This window comes from Pinus tabuliformis, chromosome X, assembly GCF_031772625.1.
Source record: "Pinus tabuliformis cultivar Carrire ecotype Pingquan chromosome X, CPIR1, whole genome shotgun sequence".
NCBI classification, from domain to species: domain Eukaryota; kingdom Viridiplantae; phylum Streptophyta; class Pinopsida; order Pinales; family Pinaceae; genus Pinus; species Pinus tabuliformis.
The window spans coordinates 1299098653-1299116086 of record NC_142308.1 but is presented as its reverse complement, the minus strand read 5'-3'; the positions used below and the strand labels follow the sequence as shown (position 1 = coordinate 1299116086).

At 38.1% G+C, this 17434-nt stretch overlaps 1 pseudogene; it reads left to right on the top strand.

The window, feature by feature from the left end:
- Positions 1-275: 275 nt before the first annotated feature.
- LOC149144808 (uncharacterized) lies at positions 276-16548 on the top strand (annotated as a pseudogene).
- Positions 16549-17434: the final 886 nt, after the last annotated feature.

The following is a 17434-nucleotide window of genomic DNA, read 5'->3' as shown; positions in this document are numbered from 1 at the left end:
TCATGGAGAACTAGGATTAGATCACCTCAGATGGAGTTCAATTTTTGAATGGCTCAAATTATACAATTTGGAAGGTAAGGATGATAATATAGTTACAAGCTCTTGATTTTTCTGTATGGCTATCTATGGAAAAAGGAGTGATAAATAATATGTTTGATAAATTAGAAAGGAAGGAAATCATGAGCATGTTTTCTAAGGAAGAAATTGAGAAAGTAATATGTTATAAGACTACCAAGGAGATATGGGATTTATTTCAGTCTGTCCATGACGTAGACATGCAAGCTGCATGTGATGTCAAGAGGCTTTCTGTAGTGGATGAAGCAATCAAAGATTCAAAGGGCATTGAAGATCATGAATCATATAATGATTCTTTTGTATCGAGATGCCAATTCAATGATATACACCCAGAGGAGACGTAATATACAAGTCATTTGTTGTTATGTTGTTATTGTAGAATAGTAGGCCATTTATTTTTAAATTTCTCATTTGCAAGTATTGGTGAAAGTGAGAGTTTCTCATTTAGTAATAGCGAAGAAGGCGTTACCTTAGTAGAAATAGCAGATATGGATTTTAGTCAAGAAGGCAATGGGTCCACCTCTAGTGAAAAGGAAGTAAAAGAATCCCTAGAGTCATCAAGGGATCAAAATTTTGAGAGTGAGATTGACACTTGTGGTGAATCTAGTTTCCCCTCTATTAATTTGGAGGATATTAAAGAACAATATATTTGAATAATAGAAAAATATCATCTCTTGAGGAGATTAATAAATTTAGAGCTATAAATACGAATATGGAAGAAGAGAATAACACATTAAAAGAGTAGGTGTTGAAGCTTCAGAAGCAACCAAAGAATTCTGAAGTGTTTAAAGGCATTCAAACTAGCTAGTGTTCCTATTAGGATGAGATAATGTTGAAAGATGACAGTGACAGAGAAGCAACATTAAAGAAGCCTACCATCTTTGTCAAAAACAAATCCAACAGTGCAACAGTGTTAAAGGGACCCACTAGCTATTTCAATGAAAAATCCCACAACATAGTAATAAGAAATAAAAGAATGTGACATCTAGGAGAAGGTATCCAACCCCTAATTTTTTTTTATTGCAGCAACACAGGGTACTTTTCCTTTAAGTCTCCATAGAGGAAATCGAAGGTGGAACAACATAGGTGGAATGTGTAGATTCAGCCACAACAATGAATTTCTCAGAAGGGAAATTCGAACATCCAAATACAGAAATCCACTTCCCCTCAAAGAAAATATTTTTAGTGGCCAAATAGAAGCAAGAGAGCGAGTATTACTATGAGAAATTGGACAAGAAAAAGTGTTGGTAAGACATTTATATCCTTTTTCCCCTTCTTGAATAATATTGCATGCTACAAGTGTAAGAAATCTAGACACAAAGTAGTTGCATGCAAATCTGGCAAGAAATTATTTTTCCAGAATGTTGCAAATAAAGTTGAGAGCCAAAAAAAAGTAGTGCAGGAGATATTTCAGCACCTCGAATGATGAATGGAGGTAACATAGAACAATGTTTTGATATGAAGAAAATCAACAGAAATTTAGCATATCAAATTCTGCAATTCTTGTAGTTCATATTGTTGGCATTATGATACAAATTTTGCACTATGACACAGGTGTTGTCCTTGATGGAAACTCACACAGGTGTTGTCCTTGATGGAAACTCACACAGAATGAAGAAAAAGAGGTATACGCAGGTTCCCTATTGACCAAGCTGTGTGTACACGCGAGTTAGCAGACCAAAAGGCACGTATAGCATACAAACGCACTTTCATGGAAGGAAAGGTGCGTACATGTCGGAAAATTTAGTTTTGGTCCATGGTATTTGATCCATGGTGTTGTGATGCATGGTATTGGTCCAAGGTCTCTTGTCCAAAGTGTTGACCCTAGGTATTTGGTCCAAGGTATTGATTCTAAGTGGTTTTGGTCCATGGTATTGAGTAAGGCATAAGACTATAAAAGGAGGAGAAGATCATTCAACAAGTAACTCAAGCATTAAATATCTTATGAAGAGCAAGATCGAGAATATAGGCTATTGGGCATAGTTGGATCTAAATAAAGGAAGAACCTCAATGCTTGATGAAGGATAAGATCTATTGATGGGTCAAGATCATAAGGCTTGAATTGAAGTATCTTTCTGTGGTTTTGATCTTCTATCTGAATAATTGGTGCATGTCGTAATCTGTAAATATGATGATCTGGGTATATCTAATGTTTGAATAGTTGTAAAGGTGAAATCATCACTTACAGATCTATATGCAGGTTCACTATAGCAAAGGTGTGTATGCACGCTAGGACTGCATAACAAAACAATGTATATGCAGGATCGGCTTGAGAAAAGTGCATATGCACGCAAGTTCGACACATTGAAGTAGTGTATACCTAATAAAATATGCTTTAGCTACTTCTATTTGTTGTTGCAGTGTTATGGGTCATAGCATGGGTTCTGGTTACTGTTTCTATATTTTGGTTACAAAATTCTGAGAAGTGATTGACTGATTCAGTTTTGGTTGGTGCAAAGGAGATTGATTGATGCATATATATTTGATGGTTGAATGATGTTATTGATGGATCCAGTTTGAAAATTAATGAAACGTGGTCCCTGGAAGAAAAGAGAAGGTTGTAGCCTTCTGTAGGCTTGCAAATACGTACTAGTAATCACAACAGCTAGTACAAGAGCTAGGGGGTTATAGCTCCCTGTTATAGACATTTTTGGGCACTACAATCCCAAGCATGAAATTTCCATAAACCGAGGGCTCCTAAGTCCCTAAAAGTGTTGTTCTAACCCCTAAAGGAACAAGGTCAACTGATTACAGCATCTCCCAGAAGTTCTCCATGAAAAACTGCTCAGAATTGGTCAAAACAGGATCATTTCAGCTGCTCCATAGACAAAGTGCATTGCATCTCACCTAAACACACTGTGTGGGTGCGTTGCATTTCAAAAATCCCTTCTATGGAGTGCAATGGGCGAGAAGTGACAAATGGAAGTGTCATTCCGCGAGGTGGAGAGGCATGGAAACTTCTAGAAACTTCTCCTGTGACACTTGCCTCTCTGAATTCAACCAAGGATGAGTAAGAGATCATCAATCTCCAAGTGGAAGCAAGAACTATCAGAGGGAAGACACTAATCAAATCACAAGCTGACTCATCTCCCTTACAGATATCTATATATGGATCCCTCATCCCAGAGATCCAGAGGCTAGAATTTTGCATATTGTAAGGATTGTTGTTGGTTTCTTGAGACAACATCAGATTATTGGGTGATCTAAGCTTTGTATGAGGTGAAGAGGGGCTTCCTTGGTGAGAGGATGATGCTGGGTCAGAACAACTGGTTGTAACTCCCCTTGGCTCTTTCTTGTTTATCAATAAAAGCTATTCAAGTTTTTCCTCCATACTCTTGTGTCATCCATGTTTGCTGCATTTGTATGGTCAATTTACATCTGATCCTAGATTGTTTATGATTATAGATCCATGTTATTGTATAGTGCTATGATATTGTGATCTTACAGGTACTTTGTGAAGCTGGGTGTGCAAGGGAACAAGTAGCGAAAGACTATCAAGAAAGAGAGGAATCGAACTAGGAGATTAGTGCAAGACAGAGGTTGGTCTTCTTTATTCTTCTCTCATCTATACTTCATAAAGGAAAAACGAAAGTAGCTTTACTTTGTTTGTTTCTAAGGTAGCTATCACACCTTATTGGGATAAGCAGTTCTGTCTAGACACTTTTCCCTGTAACAAAATAGCGACTCCGCTAGGGACGAATTAGTTTGTTTGGTTATCTTCCTTGTTGTCTATTTTATAAACTTACAGACGGAGCCTGAAGTCGAGCTAGGTAGCTTTCGAACTGCATTTGCAATGCAAATGCAAAGTAGATAAATATCGCTTCAGTCAATCTCTGGGATTTGTTTATAAATTAAACAACTGATTTACAAACCCTCTGATTGCCCTTTGTGATAGCTCTTAGATCCTCCTTAGATCTACCCCTGATTGTTGCATTACTGATTACCATTTGCTCGGCCAAAACCCATGAACTGAACTGCAAACTGTGACCCATAACCCAAGCAAAGTCTCGTCTCTGGCCTAGTGCAGGTACTGTTCTGTCAATCTGAAATTCAACGCACTTCCCGAGTGTAGTAGGTGCACTGCATTTCAAATTCCCTGTGTTACAGGTGCGCTGATCAGACTAGGCATTGTTCAGTTTTGGTTTCTATAGTTCATTCTTTCCAGTTCTATTCATGAATTTTGTTGCCTGTGATCAGTATATCTCTGTTTGAGACCCCTTTTCTTTGTTGTTATTCCGCCTCCTTTGTACAAAAGAACTGTAAATGTTTTTTTGTGTTTGTTGGGTCATTTTTAGTTCTCCTTTGCAAAAGTAACGTAATCGTACTGTCGTCCTTTGATTTGAAAGTGTCGCAAGTGTCGTTTTTAGGCATAGGAAAGAGTTTGATTGCTGTAGATAGTCGATTATCCTGTTACTATTGTATTTGGTCTGAATTTGTAATTTTTCTAGTGTCGAAAATAATTATTTATTTCCAAATCGTAAGGTGTTGTGATTGCCTCCATTTTTTATTTCGAAAACAAACTTGTTGATAACTGTCGCTTGAAAAGTAATTCAGATTTGTGGATCAACTTTCTTTTTACCATTTACATACTAAGAAAGTCAAAAACAAATACATGCATGTGCATTTGCATTTAGACTGTCTGATTGGTTTTATTTAGGAAAGTGCATTTAGAGTGTGCTCTTTGCTCTTTGTGAAATAATATTGTCTCTCTTTCCTTAGTAGCTAGGATTTTCATTGCACAAAGAAGATAAAGGACTGTTTATCATCTTAGATTGCATTTTAGGAATTATACATCTACATCTCGTGGTGAACCTGAAAGGCAAACTTCATAAACATGATCAACTATAAAATAAATTCAATGAATCTAACAACGCTTTGGAACCTAACGCACAACATTTAGAAGTCTAGGCTAGAGACGTATTCCGGCGTCGTAAAGCCCGGTAACTATTGTTCTCACTGATTGTTGGGTGATTCATCCACTTTGAGATAATAAGTGTCAGTACGGACTTGTGCTCCCACGTACCGTCGAGTATATTTTGGGAGACCACAATAGGCTTAATCCTTTATCCATAGGAAGTCGTGTCTGCCGCCCTATCGATCGCAATGCATTGAACAAAACATTCAGGAAGATTGACTGCCGTACCGTAAAAAGTATTCTGCAGTTTTGCGATTGATTTGGTAATCCCTCTACCTAGATTTCCAGAGTAGTCCCTTTCGTTCCTTTTCGGACTCCTTAACGGAAAAGGTTCATCTGAGAACTTATCACTTCAGGCTCATTAAAAATCGAAGGCGACTAGAGTCATCTTTTGTTTTTTATCGACTCTTAAAAATTGAAAAAAAAAGTTGTGTCAAAGCGTCTAAAATTTATTTTAAACGAAATAATCATCACCTTTCCCTACGTTGATCTCAGGTTGAGAAAATGGAATCCACCAACCAAGGAATTCCCCTTGGAGGAAATCCTAGTCCTTTCTCCTCTTGGGGAGATGTTGGTGCACCCCATATGGCCACATTGTCGCTTCTAGGATTGACAATCGGCTTGCCCATATGGCTCTTCTCAACCTCTGTCATTCAGAACACCGCAATTCCTGAACAGTCGAGTCAACAACTAGACGAATCCAGAGTTACCCACCAACCTTCTACTTCCTCCAATTCTTCCTCTCCTCCTTCTTCTTCGCTTGATGAGGTTGGTAAAGAAAAAAATCAAATACCTGAGAAGAAGAAGGAAAAGAAGAAGAAAGAAAAGAAGAAGAAGGAGCCAAAAGCGAAAGGGGGCAACCAAGCGTCGTCTAGCGAAAATCCACACACTGCACCGACCAGGCCTAAATCGCCATGTGTCATTTGTAAAGGAGACCACTATCATCGAGATTGTCCCTGCATCCTCGGATCTTAAGGGACTGGTCTCCTCGTTTGCACAACCCGGTGTCGTCAACCTCTGATGATCATGTTGAAAACACACCGTCGACTAGTGAAAATGAAGCCCCAGGACAAAAAGGAAAATATAGATTTCCTTGTAAACTGTGTGAAGGCGACCATGCTTTCCACCTTTGTCCCTTCTTAGATGAGGCTAAAAGAGTTTTGGACAATCATCCGGTTTCACCGTTACGACTTCCTCCTGGATATAAGAAACTCTTGCCAAGTCCGTCACTAGTTGAAAAGCTGGCTGACCTGCCTAGGTGGTCGGCCGAAGCGTCTATCATTGAAGACAAACCATCTGAACCCATACCAGATGAAAGTCAAAAGGTCGAGGCAACAGTTGACCCGGTCTTGCCTTCAGAGGTTCCATCTTCAGATGATACAGTCACAGAAGAGGATAAGGATGACACTGTCCAAATTCTTTTTGTAAGCACAGACTCCAATGAACATGGGGGAAATTTACCCATTCCTTTACCGCAGGAAGGAAGTTCGTCAGAGTCGTACCCGGCCATCTATTCAGTCCCACCTCCAAGCAAGCTAGTTGTCTCCTTCGACTAGAATGAGCTAGGCAGACCCCGTTTACCAGCTAGTGTACCATTCCGAATGATTGCTCAAGTATATAGAATGGTTATGGCTGGTACCATCATAGATTAAGGGGCTTCTGTGAGTATCCTTTCCTCGACTGCTTGGAAAGCGCTTGGTTCACCATCGATTTTGCCTGAGATGAGAAATCTAACAGGCTTTGACAAAGGAACCAGTCGACCATTAGGGATCCTTCCCAATGTGCCCATAACACTGAGAGGGAAAACCATTCACATGAACGTAATGGTAGTTCAAGGACCCCTAGATTATAATCTACTCCTTGGATGAGACTATATTTATTGCATGGGAGCCATTGTCTCATCACTCTTTAAAGTAATGTGTTTTCCGCACGAAGAAAGAGTGGTCAGGCTCGTAGACCAACTTTCATTTCCCGGATCACGCATAGAAAATAGTCATATACCATCCCTGAATGGTCTTTTCACACAAGGAATGTCTCATCAATCCCCAGTCCATCCACCTGATGAGCGCGAGTGATTCGGGGGACATGACTGAAACCCAGGGGGCATGCACCCTGGTCTGCTTCGGCAGGAAAACGTCGGGTATAGGATAGGTTTCCGCGAGAGATATATGACTAGACTATACTCCCATCCGTGATTAGAAGAGGGGGTTAGAATGGAACAAGATTCTCTCATCAAAGTTATGTGAGTGGATTGTCTCACCTTTGTCTATTTCGGTAGACATCGTCGAAGAAATGTTTTGTTTGCGCTGTGAATAGAACAATCTTTGGTAACCCGAAAGAGGATTACTTTTCCTGATAAAACAAATGTTTTGTTGGTAGAACAAAAGGTGGCCTTGAAACTTTATTTTATACCTGGGGGCATGCAAACCTTTTGGCATGCAAGCGAAGAGCGACTATTTTTTTTTTTTTAATTTGTAGGTCATCTAACCCTTTAAACTCATAGGATTGGTCGTTTCCTAACTTGCATAAAGAAAGGATGTGGGGAAAAACTCTAAAAATTGCTGGTTTTAAATGGGACATTCTTATGATACGACTGGATTAATCGAGCAGTTTTAGCGCATAGTTCAAGCTCATTAAAAAATAAACGTAAGCCATGAGAAAATGTTTCCCCCCGCGTTTAAGCTCATTAAAAAATGAACTGTTTCCTGGTAAATAATCATCGTGAATGTAGTACTTCAGCCTTTAAAAGCCTTGGTTGTGTTCTCATCATCACCTCCACTTTGTATTGGCTGATCATTCACCTCCATTTGATTGTTTACCCCTTTTGAGGAATAGCTGCGAAGAGTGATCTCACTAGCCATCCTTGTAACACTGCTGTGATTGGAACATTCCAAACCTTACCTGGAATCAACTGCTACCCAATTTTATCACTCGTTCCTCAAAAGATGAGTCTCCTTTAAGCTCTTTTCAACTGACTCGTAAAATATGAAAATATTTCTGAGCCATTGGCCTCTCCAGCTCGTTAAAGGGACTGCAAGTGCTATCCCTCCTCTAAATTTTAATATTTTTGGACCTGAGGGATTATTACACAAAAAGATCGAGCGCTTGTTTTGTTCGGCTCATTAAAAGTATCGAAAATTCATCCCTTCTGTATTGTTTTATACTTTTTCGAACTTAAGGGATTAGATGACGAAAAAGGAATTTTGGAGTTTCCTTTACGTTCCTTTTCAGACTCTCTAAAATTGAAAAGGACAGAGTTATCTTTGTCGTTAAACTCGTTAAAACTTAATAGCGACAAACTTGTCCATAGCAGACAAGAACGAGTTTCACTATCTCTAGGCTTGTTAAAACATAGAGATGGGTTTGCCTGAAGGGAAAATTATAGAACAAGCATATGTTATCCTCCTCAAGCTTGACAAAAATAAAGAGGTACTAGTCAGCAATGACTGGGGAGAATTGGGCAGAAAACGTGAAGAAACTTTGTTGGTAGCAAGTTGCTCTTAAACATGACACTTTCACTCCACATCCAAGTCGGGTTGGGTTGTTTCATTCACCAGTCGCATCGCCATGGTCCCATCACACCATCCACATTTGGGGTAATGCTACCAATCCATCATGTCAGTGTCACCGATATGTTCAAGAGAAGTAATTCAGAGAATTTGCCTGTGTCTCACCCGCTACAATATATTCATACTCCATTCTTTCATGACTGCCACCCTGAACCATATGTCATCAGATCGTTTTCACCTCCGTTAAAATCATTTTCTCTGTTCCGTGTCATTGATGTGGGATTCATTAAGGCCCTCCTGTGACGGATCACTTCTTGACGACATCAGCTCATTATCCAAGAAGTCGATCTAGGAACACCCCGTTCAGTACTTTGAAGCCTGCATGCCTCAATGGCAAGTTTCTCACTTCCGGCGACAGGTTTACATCAATGGCCTTCGACCAAAAGATTTTGAGTGGTGTTCGACGCCAAGTCCTTTATTCACACCACGTGAATTGTACTGCAGTACCTTGAGGGTCATTATCATTATCGGTGATTACTCTCGCGCCTGTTAAGAGCTTTCATCATTGGCTGGTAATCAGGCGATGTCTTTCCATGTTCGACTCCAGAACATCTCTCACATGGATAGACTTGTACTTCGAGTGAAGATCGAATGAGATTGAAGACCCCGAATCTAGTTTCATCCATTCAGGCTGTGATATATATTCAGGGAAATAAAGAGATCAAATGTACATCATTGCTGCACAAATAATCATCCAATCAAAGGGATGATGGCTCTACCAGAATCATCAGTCTACACTTAGACGATTGTCTGTCCTATGTACATGAAAATGAATTTATAAAGCTGAGCATGGGAATGCCCGCCTCAACTAGATCATGAAAATATTATGAAGATAATTTATTGTATTGTATCTTATTATAGGTCTCCTCCCAGCTTGAAAGAACTTCGGATCCTCATAATAAATCATTTCACCCGACATCAAAAGATTAACGACCTCATGCTTTAGGGGGCGATTGTTATAGACATTTTTGGGCACTACAACCCCAAGCATGAAATGTCCATAAACCAAGGGCTCCTAAGTCCCTAAAAGTGTTGTTCTAACCTCTAAAGGAACAAGGTCAACTGATTACAGCATCTCCCAGAAGTTCTCCATGAAAAACTGCTCAGAACTGGTCAAAATAGGATCATTTCAGATGCTCCATAGGAAAAGTGCACTGCATCTCACCTAAACACACTGTGTGGGTGCTTTGCATTTCAAAAAGCCCTTCTATGGGGTGCGATGGGCGAGAAGTGACAAATGGCAGTGTCATTCTGGGAGGTGGAGAGGCATGGAAACTTCCAGAAACTTCTCCTGTGACACTTGCCTCTCTGAATTCGACCAACGATGAGTAAGAGATCATCAATCTCCAAGTGGAAGCAAGAACTATCAGAGGGAAGACACTAATCAAATCACAAGCTGACTCATCTCCCTTACAGATATCTATATATGGATCCCTCATCCTAGAGATCCAGAAGCTGGAATTTTGCATATTGTAAGGAATTGCTGTTGGTTTCTTGAGACAACATCAGATTGTTGGGTGATCTAAGCTTTGTATGAGGTGAAGAGGGGCTTCCTTGGTGAGAGGATGATGCTGGGTTAGAACAACTAGTTGTAACTCCCCTTGGCTCTTTCTTGTTTATCAATAAAAGCTATTCAAGTTTTTCCTCCATACTCTTGTGTCATCCATGTTTGCTGCATTTGTATGGTCAATTAACATCTGATCCTAGATTGTTTATGATTATAGATCCATGTTCTTGTATAGTGCTATGCTACTGTGATCTTACAGGTACTTTGTGAAGCTGGGCGTTCAAGGGAAAAAGTAGCGAAAGACTATCAAGAAAGAGAGGAATAGAACTAGGAGATTAGCGCAAGACAGAGGTTGGTCTTCTTTGTTCTTCTCTCATCTATACTTCATAAAGGAAAAACAAAAGTAGCTTTACTTTTCTTGTTTCTAAGGTAGCTATCACACCTTAGTGGGATAAGCAGTTATGTGTAGACACTTTCCCTGTAACACTCCCTTCCAGAACAAGTTGGAGAATGGGAGAAGGTTGTGGCCTTCTACAAGTAGAAGCCTGCGTACTGGTATAAGTCTGCACCAGTACAAAAATTGTAAAAGAAGTTTCTTATTAAAAGAAGATAGAGACGATTGTAGCAAGTGGTTTTCACCCACATTGGGTTTCCACCTTATATCTTATGTTCATGTGTGTGATTGTCTATTATGTTTTACTGCACCTAGTCACTATTTATATTATTCTGATGCACAAATTAAAGATCAACTTATGATGATTTAACTAAGTTATAAGTTTTAAGAGTATACGCTAGTTGCCTTACATACATCTGCATATACACACAAGTTTAATTAACTAAAGTAGTGTATATGAATCTGATTATGGAAATGAAATATTGTTGACTTTCTAATATTGATTCACTCCCCCAGTATTATTTCCAACACATATCTCATAGAGACTTCAAACAGTTAAGAGAAGAAACATTAACCTTCATAGTTCACCAAAAACATATAGTGAGAAAGAAGAGAAAAAGTGGTCTACATGCTCACGCAATGACAGAAATCCACCCAATCGGGAAGATCAATGCAGGAAAAAAGCTCATTGTATTGAGAAAATTCAACCTCTGCAAGTGTGGAAGGCAAAGGAAAATAGACTACTTTGGGGGAGTAGATTCCTTTCTCCTCTTCATTGAAAATAAGAGGTTAGCTTCAAGGGTATCCATAAAAATCAGATGCGAGGAGCATAAAAGAACAAGTCAATGAATGCAGCTGAAGGATAAAGGGAACTATTCCCTTTTCAAGTTTGATTGATTGTTGTTATCAAATCATTTGGTAGTCATACCATGTGCAGTTGGTGATGATCTATTTACTGTTGAAGATTTTTTAGCAAGTATTGATTACAAATTTCTAATGCAAAGAAGGATCATGGCCACAAACAGAGTATACTCAAGGTTTGACTATCAAATTATGCATTAACAATTGGCATCATTAACTAGTACTAGTTATGTGTTGCATGACAGAGGTTAACGATGTTTGCTACATATGTGAGCAATTTTAATGGATTGACTCTAATGATATTGTATCACATGTATCTAAGGTATTATCAAATGGGATCAAATATCAAATTTATGATGAGTTTGCTATCATTAGAAGTCTACTAGGTGAAGCAAAAGCATGAGTTGTTTTAGCAAGAGATCCCTCTTGTTTTCTTGAGGAAAATATTGGGTGTAAATACTCCTTTTCTTATTTCCAATCTTCTTCAAAGGATAGAGAGGAAGCTTCTTGGATCATATCAGAGGCATTTGAGATTTTTTTTAGCTCAAGGAGAAGTAGTTGATAGGTCCACAAGATCAGAAGATGAAAGGATATTGTTGATGGGGGGAGCATGTTAGTATATTTTCCATTGATGCCAAAGGGGGAGAAGTAGTGTTGATCAAACTCAAGATGGTAATTATCATTGGTAATAATGTGTTGTTTGATCTTGGTGTTGGCATCAATGCCAAAGGGGGAGATTGTTGGAAAACTGTTTTCATTTATGGCAAAGGAAAATATGATTGATGGAAAAGGAAATGGAAAAGATTTGTAATGGTAAATGCATTGGTTTTCATTAGTGGCCAAGGAAAATATTATACCAACAAAGGTGGAACAGGAAAAAGAAAAGGAAATGATACAGACGGATAAGGCAAAGATATTGTACAGAGCCTTCAGAGCCAATTTTGGAGTAATAGACCATCTCAGGTGTACATGGAACCCACACATATGGAAACATCCTGAAAAATATTTCTAGTGGTATGTGGAATTTTGAAAATGGCCTCTTAGATCATGAGATAGAGATAGTCAAAGATCTATGACCCCAAGTCAAAGTTTGCAGAGCTAAAAGGTGTTTATATGAATTTTTCCATGCAACCAAAGTTGGAAGAAATCCCAAACATGGAAGAGAGGGTGGTAGAGCCTCTAAGAAACACCTTTAGGCTTAAGTGGAAGCTAAAGCAGTAGCGAATAATTTTTTTATTCGCCAGAAGTGGAGCCCGCCTGACAGGCTGGCCCGATAAAGTTACCTTGCAGGTTTCACCCTGGAGAAACGATTTTTGTGCCCAAGTACATGTGATTCTGAGAGAAGAACTGAGATGATGCCATCCCGATTGTCATACCTTAGAGGGTTCACCCTGAAATATTTATGATGTGCCCAAGTCTCATTAATCTGGAAGATGTGGCAGACAACAGCCAAGTCTAAAGGACTGGGAGGCTGTCACCTGGACAACAACAGGTTGGGTCAAAGGAGCCCACAATACAGGTCGGCCCAGATGGTAATATCCTGGTGATATTATTGTTATGCCCCAAGTCTAAGCAACCAAGATAGGTGGAGTGGAATAACGACATCTTGGTGGAGTTACACTGGAGGGTATACCCTGTAAGGTTTGAAAGGGAACACAAAGGTAAGGTCTTGGGCGGTAGTCGTTGGGACATGACAACTAAACTTTGCTCAATGGGAACCGAGCAGGTGGAGTTCTCTTAATGGTATTACCACGAAAAAATCCTTTTGGCGCGCAAAGGGATGGACTGGGAGGAAATAGTCAGGACATGCATTAGGGGAATTTTTAGGTCTAAAATGGGCCTCCTAAGGAAATTATAAAATAATAGTGGAAATAATAAAATAATATTAGATTACATCATCAAATTTTAGAGGGGAAAAGAGAAAAACTATTTTATCAATTCGTATATTCAACTTATCTCCCTATGGGTTTACTCAAATTTCGAGCGGAAAAATTCGTTGGATGAAAATTTTGATTCGTCATCCAAGGAGTACCCATGTGTCATACTTTTTATGGACCCTCATGAAAAATGAGAAATACAAGAAAACATGATTGCAATCAGGTTGTTTCATGTATTTCTCATTTTGCATGTAGTAGAGTCCATGAAAAGTATGCAACATGGGTACTCCTTGCATAAGGAATTGAATTTTGCATCCAACGAGTACTCACATCGTAATTTGAGTAAAACCTTAGGGAGATAAGTTGAAAAAACAGTATTTCCCTTTTTCCCTCTAAAATCTGATGATATAATCTAATATTATTTTATTATTTTCACTATTATTTTTTAATTTCCTTAGGAGGCCCATTTTAGACCTTAAAATTCCCCTAATGCATGTCTTGACCCTTTCCTCCTAGTCCATTCCTTAAACATGTGTAAAGGTTTAACTAGCCTAGGTTTAAGCAGCATCTCCCAAGGAATAGTAGCCTATAGTTCTTTTCCTTTTGGAAAGGGATCTTGATATTGTTTGCCCAGAACATATCCTAGAAAAACTCCATCTAGGCATGACACCGTAGGAAGCCTAAGTGTAAGATTTTGAGAATTCATTTGTTGCAAATATTTGTAGTTAATGTGTCGAAATATTTCATGCCAAAGATTACTTAATGAATTAGAATATGCAATAAAAGAGTTACCAGAAGAAGGCTCAAAACCTGCAAATTTGTATAAGCGAGAGTTATGATCTACTTATCCATATGCAAGAACAACTTCTGGATCTTGTAGTTCTCGAATGACTACATCATTGGGAGAAAACTCAACTTTTTTCCCATCCCTATAATGACAAATGTGATAAATAGAGAGTAAATTTGTGGATATGTTAGACACAAAAGAAACATTATTGATGCAACCATAATCTAACTACATAGTGCCTAATCCACAAACATCAAGCTTTGAATATTCTCCCACTACAATCTAGGAAACAATACAATCAAATGGAGATGGATGAAAATTACTGGAATGAGTCATATGATGAGATGCACCTAAGTCAAATATCCAACTATATAAGAATGCATGTAACGCTCGAGCAGATAAAGCATGCCTTCTACCATATGAAGAGGGTTTGGATATTGAAATATTACGCTGCGTCATCACTTCATTCAATGCTTCACGTTTCTTATAACACTTCGATTATGGATGCCCTTCTCCTCCACAAAAGCTGCAGGTTTCATTTTACCTCTTCTTCTTTGTCTTGGAGGAAGACCTTTCGATCTTGGAAGAGGATGGAGAGAGCTTTGACTTTTGATGAGATTTGGAGGGAGGATCACTACTTTGAGTAGAATCCTTCTTCTTTTTAGGGCTAGCTTTTGATTTTCCTTTTGAGATATGTGCTACAAGAGCTTGAGACATTGAGCTAGAAAGAACATATAATTGTTGAAGTTTAGATTTTTCTCTTGCTAAGCATTCACATAATAAATCAAAAGAAGGAATTCTAAAATTATCACCAAATGCATCCAGTGTAGAATAAAATGTAGAAGCAAATACCTGATACGGAACCTTCAAGTTGTATAGAATCAGGAAAATGCACTCACTGTCTGATTTGGTGTCTTTTCATCCCTTCAGTTGTGGAACTAATGAATGAAATTTGATAATATAGTCTTCAATAAAGGTATGCTCATTAGAGATCAATGAAGACAATTCCACTTTTAATTGTAAGGCCTTAAACTCATTTATTTTTCCAAATAGAGAGACCATCTTGTCTCAACTTTTCTTCAAAGTATCACAATTATCAAGATGGAATAGAAAACTATCGAAAACATGAAGCCCAATCAACCCCATGGCTTTATCTGATATTTCACATGATAAATATTTCATTGAGTAGTGGGCTTGGGAACATGGAGTTACGATCTTTATAAAATAGTTGAGTTCTCATAGGGAATTAGTGTAAATTAGAGCCACAATTACACTTGGGAGAATAGAAAAAAAAATTTGGGAGGAAATTTTAGAACAAACAATGCCACATTTTATTTCCCTTCTATGTTTTCCCTCTAGTGGTGGGTCTCCATCCATTCAAGATATAATTGCTTTTTTCTTGGGAAGGCTTGCACGCAGATAGGATCATTTGAGCTCTACTATGGGATATTCTGGAACTATTCCCATCCTTGTAAGACTCTTGCTAGAATCTGAATGGAGAAATCAAAGGGTGGTGGTCAAGTCTTAGAGGGAGCTTGTCCTATGTACAAAGAGTAATCAAGTAATTCTGGCTAGGAGTGGAGGACAAGTAATAATGAATCTTATGGCTTCATCTTGTAATGATGTAAAGAAAATCACTACAGAAATATTGACTTCATTAACACACTTGAAGGACATTCAATGAGTAATAGTTATTTTGGGTGGAATCCCCATGTTAATCGAGTCAACTATATTAATCATGATTGCATCTAGAATCAGGGTAGCTCATGAAATTGGACAACTAGGAGTAACCAGAAGGGTTAGAAGGATGCTTGTGAATGCAGGTGCTATTCCTATTTTGATTGAGATTATAAAAGAAAATGATTTGGCTATAAATCTTGGTGTCGGGAATGCTCTTGGAATAATATTGGTACATGTTGATTATCTTAGTCCCATTGCTCAGGCTGGTTCCATTCCCCTCTTTCTCAAAATGCTTGAAGGAACCAATCCCTAGGGGAAATAAATTGTTGAAGAAGTATTTTTTATTTTGGCAGTTTCAGAAGAGAATTTTATAGCCATTACGGAGCACTTAGTGAGGATGCTACAAGGTTCAAATGTTGAAGCAGAAGCTGCAACAATGGATGTTGAATGGGATCTCTCTACCCACAAACATTTTGTCTATGTCGTCAAAGATTCAAGTGCGATCGCTCTACTTATAAGACTGTTGGAGGATGAGAATGACGATGTTAAAGAGAAGGAATTTGGCATTGTTGCACAATTGAGTTATGATCGTGCTGACATACTAGCTTTAATAGAGGCTAGGAATGTCCCATTACTTTTGTCATTGTTGGAAAATAAATCATAAGAGCTCAAAAAAAATGTTCTTAAAGCTCTAATCAATTTCTTAAATAAGCCATCATTGAGAGATATGATTTTACAAGCATTTGATGTTTCTGATTTTCGAGATATACACTAGAGACTTATGATGATACATCAATTGGATGATCATACTGCTCACTCTCAAAGGTATATGGGTCTAGACCAATTTACATCTAATGTCTCTCTAGTTCATAAACAGTTCTAGATGATATGAATATTTATTGGTATTCATGTTTAATGATCAATCACGCATGTGTACACTAAGAGACATGACTAATTGGATATTCTCTCATTCATGAATAGAATAATAAAACATAACCAATCCATTCAAAAGGCATTGTGGGATATTTTATTATTTGCCCAATTTCACTGGATTCTATTCAACACCTCTCGAAATCTTTTACTCCTTTTAAACTAAAACCATGACCAAGTCACCATGTCACCAAAATTATCTACAAGGGAAAATAATTATCTTGCAAGTTAGAAAATACAACTAAAGATACATTTCCATGAATTGCAGACAAGGATATGCACTACAAAAAATTTAACCATGCAAATTGAAAGAAGACATAAAATACTCTCTATCATTTCCTTCATAATACAAGTTCCTGAACTACCACAAGTAGCATGATCTCTTTGCTTTGGTTCATTTCATTTACAGAGAGTTATAAATGTGCATTCAGAATTATAGAGGTATTAGCATTGCATTTTCAAGGGGCTGCATTCTAATATTCCTATAGTTAATTTTACATATTGTACTTATATGACTAACATTGATGTGCATACCTACAACTCTACCCTAATCATAGTATGAAATTCTCTTGACAAGTCAATATGACTGAAATCTTCAGTAACCATCATTGGCAAGCTCCATAGAACTAAGCTATTTCCTTGAAGTTGTGTATAGCGTTCTTCAGCATCAACCTGAGCACAAATAATTGTGGATGCAAGGCCATTGTAGTAGGTTTTTTGTAGGATATTAACAACAGTATCAAGGGTCTTTCTTAGCATAACCTCCATCAGAACTTGCACATCATACTCTTGTTTGCTATAATTTTCATTGTGCAATAATACACAATATGGTGGAGATG